This window comes from Lagopus leucura, unplaced genomic scaffold (assembly GCF_019238085.1).
Source record: "Lagopus leucura isolate 7727_CA_CO unplaced genomic scaffold, USGS_WTPT01 Super-Scaffold_1, whole genome shotgun sequence".
Taxonomy (NCBI): Eukaryota; Metazoa; Chordata; class Aves; order Galliformes; family Phasianidae; genus Lagopus; species Lagopus leucura.
In genome coordinates this window covers 13,882,577-13,892,818 of record NW_024962250.1, presented here as the reverse complement: position 1 = coordinate 13,892,818, position 10,242 = coordinate 13,882,577, and the positions used below count along the sequence as shown (strand labels likewise).

Genomic DNA, 10,242 nt, shown 5'->3' with positions numbered 1-10,242 from the left:
GTCAGCGGTGCCCGCACGGCCCATCGAGGGGTGGAGAGCCGGAGCCGCCGCCATGTTTTCTTTTTTTGTGAATCGCTCTCATTTGCATACCACGATCTCCATTCATAAAAAAAACAACGCCATCCGACCTGCCGGCCGGGCCCGCTGGCCTCGCCGCCCTCCGCCCCTCGGGGCGCGCGGGGCCGGGCGCGGGGCGCGGCGAAGAGGGCCCGCTGGCAGGCTGCGGCCGGGGCCGCTCGGGAGCCGCGCGTCGCCGTGCGGTGCCGCGCTTGTTGACACGGTTATGTGGGAAATATCAGCCGGGGAGGTGCTGTGGGCACGTGATCGCTCCATTCATAAAGTACCTGGCCGTCCATTCAGGCGCGATGCCTGCACGCTGCGCGCTGCCGGGCGGCCCGCGGGACGGGCACGGGGAAGGCGGGGGGGGTCTGCACGGGGCTGGGCGGCCTCCTGCCGCGGGTACGGGGAGGCCGCCGCCGGGCCGGGGTTGCGCTGCGGTTCGTGCTCGGCTCGTTCATACGAAGCGGCGTTGGTTCAGAAAATGCCTCTCGCGGCACAGGCGCACATCGCGGCACGGAAGGGTTTATTCAGAAAACGTCAGCGTGTTTCCCCTTGCCGAAAACGCTGGCTCAAAAATAAAATAACGAAAATCGAATCCATTCATGCGAACGCGCTTTCCAAACGGTGCCTTAATCGCTTCTCGGTCCTCGTTGGTGATCGACGCTCGTATCTGCGCGGTGCCAGCGGATAAGGGAAGGCGAGCGGCCGTCGCAGCGGCGCTGGGGCCCCGGCCGGGCGGGCCGTACCGGCACTGCGGATCGGAGCGGGCCGCCGCTCGGGGGGTGAATGGCAGTGCGGGCGGCAGCGCTTCTCTTCAGCCTGCGCCATCACCTCCGGGGTACCAGGGTAACAGAAGTGTTGTAATGCGGCGTCAGCTGTTGAAAGGTCAAAATATTAACTTTGCTTTCAAACGTTTTTAAATCTTCGTTACAAAAGGAGGGGGAAAAAAAAAAAAAAAAGAGTGAAATGCGGAGATGCAAGACCACTAGACCACTGAAGGAACCACCGTGACTGTTTGGTGCAACTGCTCTGCGGTTGCCAGTGCTAAAATGGAGCTGCTGGTTGCTTGTGAATACACAATTTCATTACCTCTACAAATTGCATGGAGGTGATCCTTAATTATCCACTTGTGGGGTGGAGGAGGTTGTGTCTCTGGTGGAAGTGGGAGAATACCTGAAGGCTTACTGAGTGTTACTTGAAATAAGAGGAGTGAGCCCTCATGTAACGTTTAGTCTAAGTTCATTTGGCTTTGCTTGCAGCTCAGGATATATAAGCTAACAATGCGTTTTCAGCAGCAGTGCTTTTTCTCTCACAGTGGATATTTTTACTTCCTAGAATGTCACAAGCATTCTAACTCGGGGGGAGGTGAAGGTTGAGTTGAAATATGTACATATATAATATATTTCCCTCGGTTTCATTTGCAGTTCTGCTAGCAGCTCTGGCAGGGCCAGAGTCGTTCCTCTCTGCTGATTGTGCACACAGCACTGGAGTGCTGCTGTGAATGACAGGGAAATAGGATTGAAATTCAAAATCGTTTGTGAAAACAGGACAGATCTGCGCGCTGAAGTACATCATATATTAGAAGATCTGTGCTTAATTTTATTATGATTGATATCATCAATGGCCTTGAATTCATTAACAAATCTCACTGCATGTAAGGGCAAATACGGGTACTTGGCAACATTTTTTGTGCCATCGTGGCTACCAGCTATACCCCAGTAATTAAGCATTATGCTGTGTTTACAAAGCTTCCTTTTATGGAATAAGACATAAAGGTTTGTGGTGCCTGGAGTCAATAATATTAAATTCTTTTAAACTGTAACGTGTGGTGCAGAAGATTAATTAAAAAGCTGCATTAAGGACTATTAGGTTTCCTGTCAGTCATGAGCACGTGTCGGGCAGCCTTCTAAAATCCTGACTGCCACAGCTGGATTTTTTTGTGGTGATTTTTGACTGCTCTTGTAAAGCTTTCACTGCATTTGTCAGTTAGATCTTAGTTAAATGAGAGTATTTCTGTAGCTTTCCAGATCCATTTCTGTACTAGTTTTTTTCCTCTCAGTGCTGCTGTGTGGTCAGTGGGAACACAATGCAGCACTCACAAATGCTCTTAGTTTTCAAATGAAGGAATTAGTGGGACGTGTGGCCTCGTGGGTCAATCTGCTGTTCATGCAACTTAACATAATAATGTCAGAGCATGCAGGTCAGCAAGCACTGTACAGAATTCCGATCTGATGGCAGATTTTAGTGCTGTCTGGAAATGCTTCTGAGTTTCAGTGTTGTTACCCAACAGAAGAAGTGCTGCGTTATGTAGTGCCTGTTGAGCGGGGATGAATGATGACAGGATTAAGATGGAGTCTGAGTCGCTCTATTGAGAAGGAGGATCACTGCTTCCCTGCTTGTTTACTTTTCTCTGTGTTGCAGGTGGCCCCTTTCTCTTTGAGGGAATGTCTCTGCTCTGGGTTCATATTTTGAGGGCACTTTTACAGATTTAGGCTGTCATATGTTGTGCTCCACCAGCACAGGCATTCTTCTGGTCATTTTCCTAGGTAATTTGATTTAGGAGATTATAAATTAAAGAAGCACTGAGTGTACATTAGAGCTGTGTGCTTAACCATTTCTAGGTTGTGACGGACTAAACACCCTCAGGTGCTGTTGATTTGAAAGCAAAGGTGAACTGTGTTTTTTGAAATACAGTACTTGTTATATTTATATATTTTCCCTGAATATGAATGAAAATATTGCTTCATGGGGGCTTCAGAATTTCTTGCAGTCGAAGTCCAAACTGAACAGTGAACACGAGATCCTATCTGAGAAAGCAAAGCCAACTAGTTTGTTTTCATTAATTTAATACGTTTCAGCAGGCTGATTTTACTTCTGAAGCATAAGCTTCAAAATTTTTCTTCTCTTTATGTAAGGAATTTGTGGTGGTTTTTTGTTTTTTTTTTTCTTAAGGCGGGGTAATTTGTTTTGAAAGCAGTCAATTAATTAATTATGATGGAATCATTACAATTCACGTATATTTTCTTCTGTGGCAATGGCTCTGTGTTTAGTCCCGGGGAGGCTTTTCCAGTTCTGTGAACAGCTTCTTGTTGTCTCCTGGGCTTTGTGCTATGCTGCACTATTCTGAAGGTGAAACTGAATTTACATATTACATAATCATCAAGTCAGTAATGTTTTTTTTCTTTTTTTAAAAGCTTTACCTTAACAGCGTTACTTGAGTACTGTACTGCTGCAGAAAAATACCTTTTGGCTGTTTCAGTATAACTGGAACCAGTGTTAACATTTGAATTTTAAAAGGACTTTTTTTTTTTTCCTTGTTTGTTTAAAATCTGATGTGCTTGAACTGTTAAAAAGGCAGTGACGACATCAGCACATGCTTCAGAAGTAAAGAGCTTTCTTGAAAGGAATATATCTTGACAGGATCAGAAGTCACAGGATTAAAGCTGAGAGCATTCCTAGTGCTCTTAGGTTCTTTTATATTTCTTATTTAGCCTTTCTTGTGAGTATTCAGAAAAAATTATATGCATTGGTGATGACTTGATGGGATACAACAAACACCAGAATGAAAAAACAACGCTGTTGAGAACGTTGCTGTGAGCTGAAAAGGGAGACACGGGAAATACTTTTGTCGGTTTTGGTTTTTACTGCTTTGATTCAAAAACAAAACCAAAACCCAGTCCTGTGGTACAGCATCTGCTGTACTGTCTGAAACCTTGTTGCTGTGATGCTGAAACATATGCTTTCTCCCTCTTAGTATTCTTTCCTGATTGAACTGGTTGCAGTTTCCTTCAAGGACTCGGAAAGCTTGCTGGCAGTTGCCATGTTGCTGAGGTTCCCAGTTTCTTTATGGGTGTTTACAAAATGAACCATCTTTGGCTGTTTCCTCTCTGTTCTCATGTTCAGCATTTAAGCAAACAAATTGTAACTAGCAAAGCTCACACAGCTACCGTACTGACGGAAGTGGTTGCATGGATTTACCATGGTTCCTCGAAATCTTCTCCTTTCTTTCTATTCGAAATACTGATTACTTTATCTGAAAGCACTTCTGGTGGCAAAGTATTTGTTTAGTATAGATTTTTATAAAGGAATTGAGTTTTAATTTGGGATATTTGTACCGTGTTTGCCACATTTTTCCTATGCCTTGATACCTGGTTAAAGGTCTTGGTGTTCAGCAGAAATACTCTTCATCATTGCTCCTTATTTAAGGAGGGAACTGGGTGCTTTTTTATGTATGCTGTAGTAATAAATATTTCTAGACATAGAAATATTTATAAGGCAATCCATATTCTTGTTAAACTTTTCCTACATTAGATGAGAGATCAGATATTCAACTCATGTTTGAACAATGATTGCATGAATTCTCTTGACTGGTACTACTCCACGTTGGTTTTTCATATAAGATGAAGTGTTGCGTTGTACAGGGTAACATATTCTATGGTATCTGGTAGGTACCAGGGTAATAAACATGCTGTCTCTCCTGCTCATTGAGTGGTGTCTGTAATAGTGCTTAGTCTCTAAGGCTGTGGTAGTTTTGAACAGCACTCGATTGTGTTGAACAACCAACCAAACATGTTATGTATTATCTCACATCTTTCCAGTTTATCTTTTTCATAATGCTCATGCAAGTATCTCTGATACCAGACTGCTGAGAAAATACGTGTATATTTATTTTCACTGTATTATATTCACTGTTCTTTCTGTGACAAGAAAATATTTTTTTAAAAAACAAACAGCAAATCTTCAGTTATGCTTGGGGGCAGAAAATGTGCATTTAAGTGTTTTCAGTAGTAAAATTAAGTATAAATGTTCCTCTAATTAAATAATAGCAGAGTTGTTACGGATAATTGCAGGCCAGAATTCCCACGGCTCCAGATAAAGCAGGCACAAATAAAATCCCAGTGTAATCCTGATAAATGCAGCTGTGTGTGCAAGGAGCTCACACATTTTTGTCTCCCATAATTCAGTGTCTTGCTATAGTGAATACTGCCATCAGGGAAAGTATGGTCTGTTCAGCATTACTGATACCAAGCTTGTATGGATTAGAACATACTTTCCTAGTACGTGCTCTACAAGAATTCCTCAAACGTGTACTGTCAAAACATTTAAACCATTATTAAAGATGAGGTGGTAAAGATTTTTTTTTTTTCTCCAGGTGTATTAATTCTTGTGCTTAAAAAATGTGACCACTGCTCCATGTGATATTTTTGTGAGGTGAGGAAGTCATGTAATCTGTGCTATTACTGTGAGTCAAACACTTCACCTGCTTAGAAGCGTGGCAGACATAGGCTTGAATGGTTTGTGAGAGCAGGCTTTGTTAAAGTCTATGGAATGAGCTGTCTCTTTTCTGTCTTTAAAAATTAACTCTAGAAAAACAGTACCATATAACTAGGTCTTCTCCAAGAATGTCTGACAAATGTTGCCAGTTGCTCTTTTGCTTTGACTTACCCTGACAAGTTGTGACACTGACAAGTTTGTCAAAGCAACAATGAAACTGGTTTATTTATTTCAGTTTTAGTGAAGTCAAATGCTGTCAATAAACAAGTGTAATGACAAGAAGTATTAAGAATGTCATTAATAAAACAAATACTGAAAACTTGGGTGCAGTTTGTTAAAAACTACAGCTGAAACTGGCTGTCTTCCCTAATTAAGGGCAGAATTGGCAAGATAGAGCTCTTGGTGAGGACTCCTGCCTGCAATTTTTTTCTTTCAGAAGCTGTGCGGAAGAGTTTTGGTGAGGTAGTATAAACCTTGAGGACAGTAGTGACTTCTCTCTTAAACCTTTTAAGGATTAAATGCCTGTGAAAGGTGGGAGCACAGAGCCTGCTCTGATGTTGGGTGTTTACGTGGCTTCCTAGAAACTCCTCAGCTGGTGACATTCTGCAGTGACTGGTGCCCCAGGTATTTCTTTCTGTACATGCTGTGCTTGCTCCAGGTCCCAGAACACTGCCTTAATGTGAAGTGTGTGATCAATGCCAACACATTCTGAACCTGACCAGGGACGTGGTTTTGAAAAGTGTGAAGAAACTAATTTGGGGTCTAGCGTTGAGACCTATACATCTAAAATGGGAAATGGTGGTTTTTGTCTAAGTGGTGGTCCTTATGTACCAATACTGTATGTTTATAAGCACTAGCTCCTGTTGCTAATCCCTGGTCTCTTTCTTCCTTTAAGACCAAGAAAAATTGGAGATTTCCTAGCATATGGATTCACAATAGCATATTTGTGCCCTCATCAGGGGGCAGTAATCTGTGTTGTTACAGTGATCCTCTGTAGTGTGGGGGCTGCTGATCTGCTCTGCTGATGTCATACCAAAAAAAAAAAAAAAAAAAAGCTTTTCCTGCCTCTTTAATTTTGCAAGATTAAAAAATCTCTAAGAGGGATAATGAGTTCCACTGTTATATAATGAGTGTGCCAAGAGAATGCAGAGTTGTACAGTCAAATACTCAAGAGTTTTCAAGCTTCAGAGCAGAGACTGTGCAATTCTAATCTGTGTGTCTGAGGGGTATGAATTTTGATGGCTTTGATACTGAAGCAGAGCCGACATGGTAATTAAATTGCCTGGGTTCCACTCTCAAGCCTTCAATGCTAGGAAGCACCCATTTTTGCTGTTTTCAGCCTCTTGCTTCATTTGCTGAGTGAGACCTGCATCCTCTGGCTGTGTACAAGTGGTTCTGTGTCATTGAGGACTCCATCCAGATAAAGCTGTAAACCCTATAACTGCTACCATTGAAATATAAAGGAGCACTAATAAGCTTGCTAGATTTTTGTTTGTTTCTGCACTTTTCTTGTTTTATTCCTTTAAATTTTCAAATTTCAGCTATTGGGTTATTTCAGATGTTCGTGATGCTGTTGTAAATTTTTTCCAGTTATGTTGTATGGGGTTTCTTGTATTGCTCTGATACTCTGATTCTCTTTATCTGAAAATTTATCTTTTTTCCTCCTTCCTTCCAATTTGGAGGCTCTCTGAGAACTTACTTGAAGTAGTGATAGATCTGCTAACTCGTGCTAAGTGAAGCCGTGATGCTGTCAACCCTGTGCACATCAGTCAGAGTGCCATCAAGCTGTTGCCATGCACAGTTGTTTGTGCAGCGGGGCAGCCCCCGCACAGCATGGCAAAGCAGGTCTGGGGTTCAGCCCTGTCGCAGCATGAGGCCTGCACCAGAACTTAGCATGCCAGTGCAAGGTACTTGCAGCTCTCCTTGAAACAAAAGTGCATTAGGGCTTCTAAGTGTCCTGACTGAATCTTGCTTCATCTTCTTCTTTCTGCCTCCAGAAACTTCAGGAAATGTGCAGCCACTGCTCAGTGTTGAGCTGATCTCTAGCACTGTATCTTCATGTTCTGTGTTTGTGCAGAACAGTTCTGGCTCAAAATACCTTGTCTGAGCTGTGTTTGGCTTGAAACATCTTTCCCAGAGCTCCCATACGCACCTTAGCGTGTACGTGCTTTGTTTCTATGGTGATGGGGAAGCATGGTGCGTGTTGGCAGCCCTGTGTTAGGTAACGGAGGACTTGCAGAAAGTGAGTGGTTCCCTGGGGTGCAGAAATAGGACCACGGCCATGCTTGCACCCCTAGTGCCTTGTTGCCCAGGTCCAGCTTTGAGGGTAGGCCTGGCTCTGCTTTGGGCTGTCTGAGCTTGTGGGCACCTCTGGGAATTGATCCCAGGAGAAGCTGAAGGAGTGTTGCCTTACTGTATCCTCTGAAGTATGTTGTGCCATGCATGAGCGGGGAGTGCGTACACATTTGTTTCCCCAAAGGAAGGCAGAAAACACAGTCTCTTCATTTAGTTGTTGTAATCTGGGTAAGAGCCTGTGTGTTAGCAAAAATTATTCCAGAATAAGACATTAATTTTTATTCTTGAATAAGTCATGAATTGCTGTAGTTTAGTATAGTGTTATTTCCTGTTAAGATACTTTTATTCTTCTGGAATAAGTTGGGTTAGGAAGAGGAAAAATCATAAGCTTGATTATTGAAGGAGAGGAGCTTTTCAGGTCCTTCCCTTCAAGCCTTTCCTTCTCTGCCATACCTATTCAAACTTTAGGGTTATGGTTTGTTTATTTGCTTTTCTTGCATGACACATTTTGTTACTTGTTTGTTTATTTTTCTCCTTAAAATGGCATATTTTTTTGTGTTCTGAAGCGCTTTGGCTATTAAAGGGACCCTTCCTTTTAAGTGATGTGTTTCATTTTGGTTTGTTTGGGGTTTTTTTTGTTTTTGTTTTTTCCTTTTTGTGTGAAAGCATTTTCTTGAACTACCATTCTCAAGCAACTTGTCCAGAAAAGCTTGTCCAAAACAGAAGACACCAGATTACAGTCTCTTCTAAGACATTTTGACTTACCACTTAGCATGTCTTAATACTAGGGTATTCTGTTCAGGCTTTGTTTGCCTTTTATTGTGGTGATGCTAACAAAAAACCTGTTTGGGTTTTTGGTCACTCTGAACAACAAAAACGTAACCCAAATAAAAACATTTGTTGTAGGAAGACAGAATGCTTCCCACAGGCTATGAGTTCATCCTCCTTTCAGCAGTGGAAGTCATCGCATGAATGTTTAAAATCTGCATTGTGACCTCTCTGTGACAGAAAATTCAACTGAACTTTTCCATGCTTTTGAAATTGGTGAATAATTCTTCATTAAGTAAAATAAGAATTGCAATTTCTTATCTGAATGAAGTCTTTAGATTAGATTTCTGGAACAACTAGAGTAAGATTTACTGTTAGTATTTCAGCTGTTTTTTAGGCCTGAATGACTTTCTGAGAGGTACAGGATTGGCTTTTCTGTTTTTTGGCATATTTGTGCTGCACGAGCTTGATCCTCAGGGTTGAATATAAAAGGTGAAGTAAAAGGTTTAACTACTGCTTGGTCCTCATGTTCTTCCCAACTTGAGTGAGGGAACAATGAGCTTTGATTGATGCGCCATCCCACATAAGGCACGAAGATCCAGATCTCTGCTGTGTGCTTCAGGAAGAGTTTATTTCATTAGAGGAGCTGCAAGAGAGATCCTTTTTAACTTCTGCATGACAAAGGAATAAATGAGTGTCACTTCTCAAGAGCCATAGTGATTTTGGCCAACTTTTCTGAGATGGCTTGTTGGTAAGGCAGTTACAGGCATATTTGGGAGAGGCAGCTAAGTACTGTTAAAAATATTTTGTATTGTAAAATATTGTAATGAAATGTTTAAATCATTTATATAGTTGAAAGATTATTCTAAATCATTACAGTTTTGATTATCTTGTATTTGCTGAAATGTAGGAGTTGCCAGATAGGACACATCAAACCACAGTCTAAGCATTAAATTGAGTTTCATAGATAGTTTTGTTTCTCCATTCAGAGTTGAGAAATACTGCTTCTCTCCAACAAGGAAAAGGCAATTCCAGTAATAATAACACGTGTGATTCATGTCGGTTTAACTTAATTCTCAAGTTTCGGTGTCCAGGATACAAAGAAGTAATTCACTATTTTGAAGCCTAAAGTAAAAAATCATGAATGTAAATATTTGATAGAACAGTACAAAAAATGCAAGGAGGCAATGTACCTTAAGTAAACATTACTAAAACATTCACTCTGAGGTTACATCCTGGGGCAGATCAGTGTATTCAGGTTACCAGCCTTGTTACCAATTGGTTACCAGCCAGTGCTGATTTTCCTTGCTTAGGAAATGCAAGTAGTTATATATGTAAAGAAGCATTAAAATTTTCTTGATTGTTAATGTAAATGGAAATGTAGGATGGAAATAATGGTGTAAGTTGCTACAGCTTAAATCTGTTTTTCATCTTCTGATATCTTCTAGGGATAGTTATCTTCACTTTCTGTAGTGCCTGTGGTATTTTGGACACCACAGCCTGAAAAGAAATCGGCTCCAGTCAATGCCTTCAGTGGAATTGGAGCATTTTACATTCCTTTACTTTTGTTTTCTGCTTTTTTTTTTTTTTCTTGTCTCTGTTATGCTTTCTCCAATGTAAAAATGAGTAGCAATAACTGTCATTTCCCAATTTTAATATGGGAATAGAAATACATGGACTGGGCTATATTTGGTGATAGAGATTTTTAAAATATGTATATTCCCTTATTTTTCTATATAATCAAAAGGTGTATTTTATTCCAAATAAGTGTAGTCTTTTCAGTTAAATTGAAAGATGTTGTTTATGATTTTGTCTTTGACCAGGAAAATAGTTTTGTTCTACTGT

General features: G+C 41.3%; 1 protein-coding gene across 1 annotated transcript in view; it reads left to right on the top strand.

Annotated features, from left to right (window-relative positions):
• Positions 1-10,242, top strand: part of SPRED1 (sprouty related EVH1 domain containing 1) — a 54,271-nt gene that overhangs the window by 1,058 nt on the left and 42,971 nt on the right. The window lies entirely within an intron of this gene.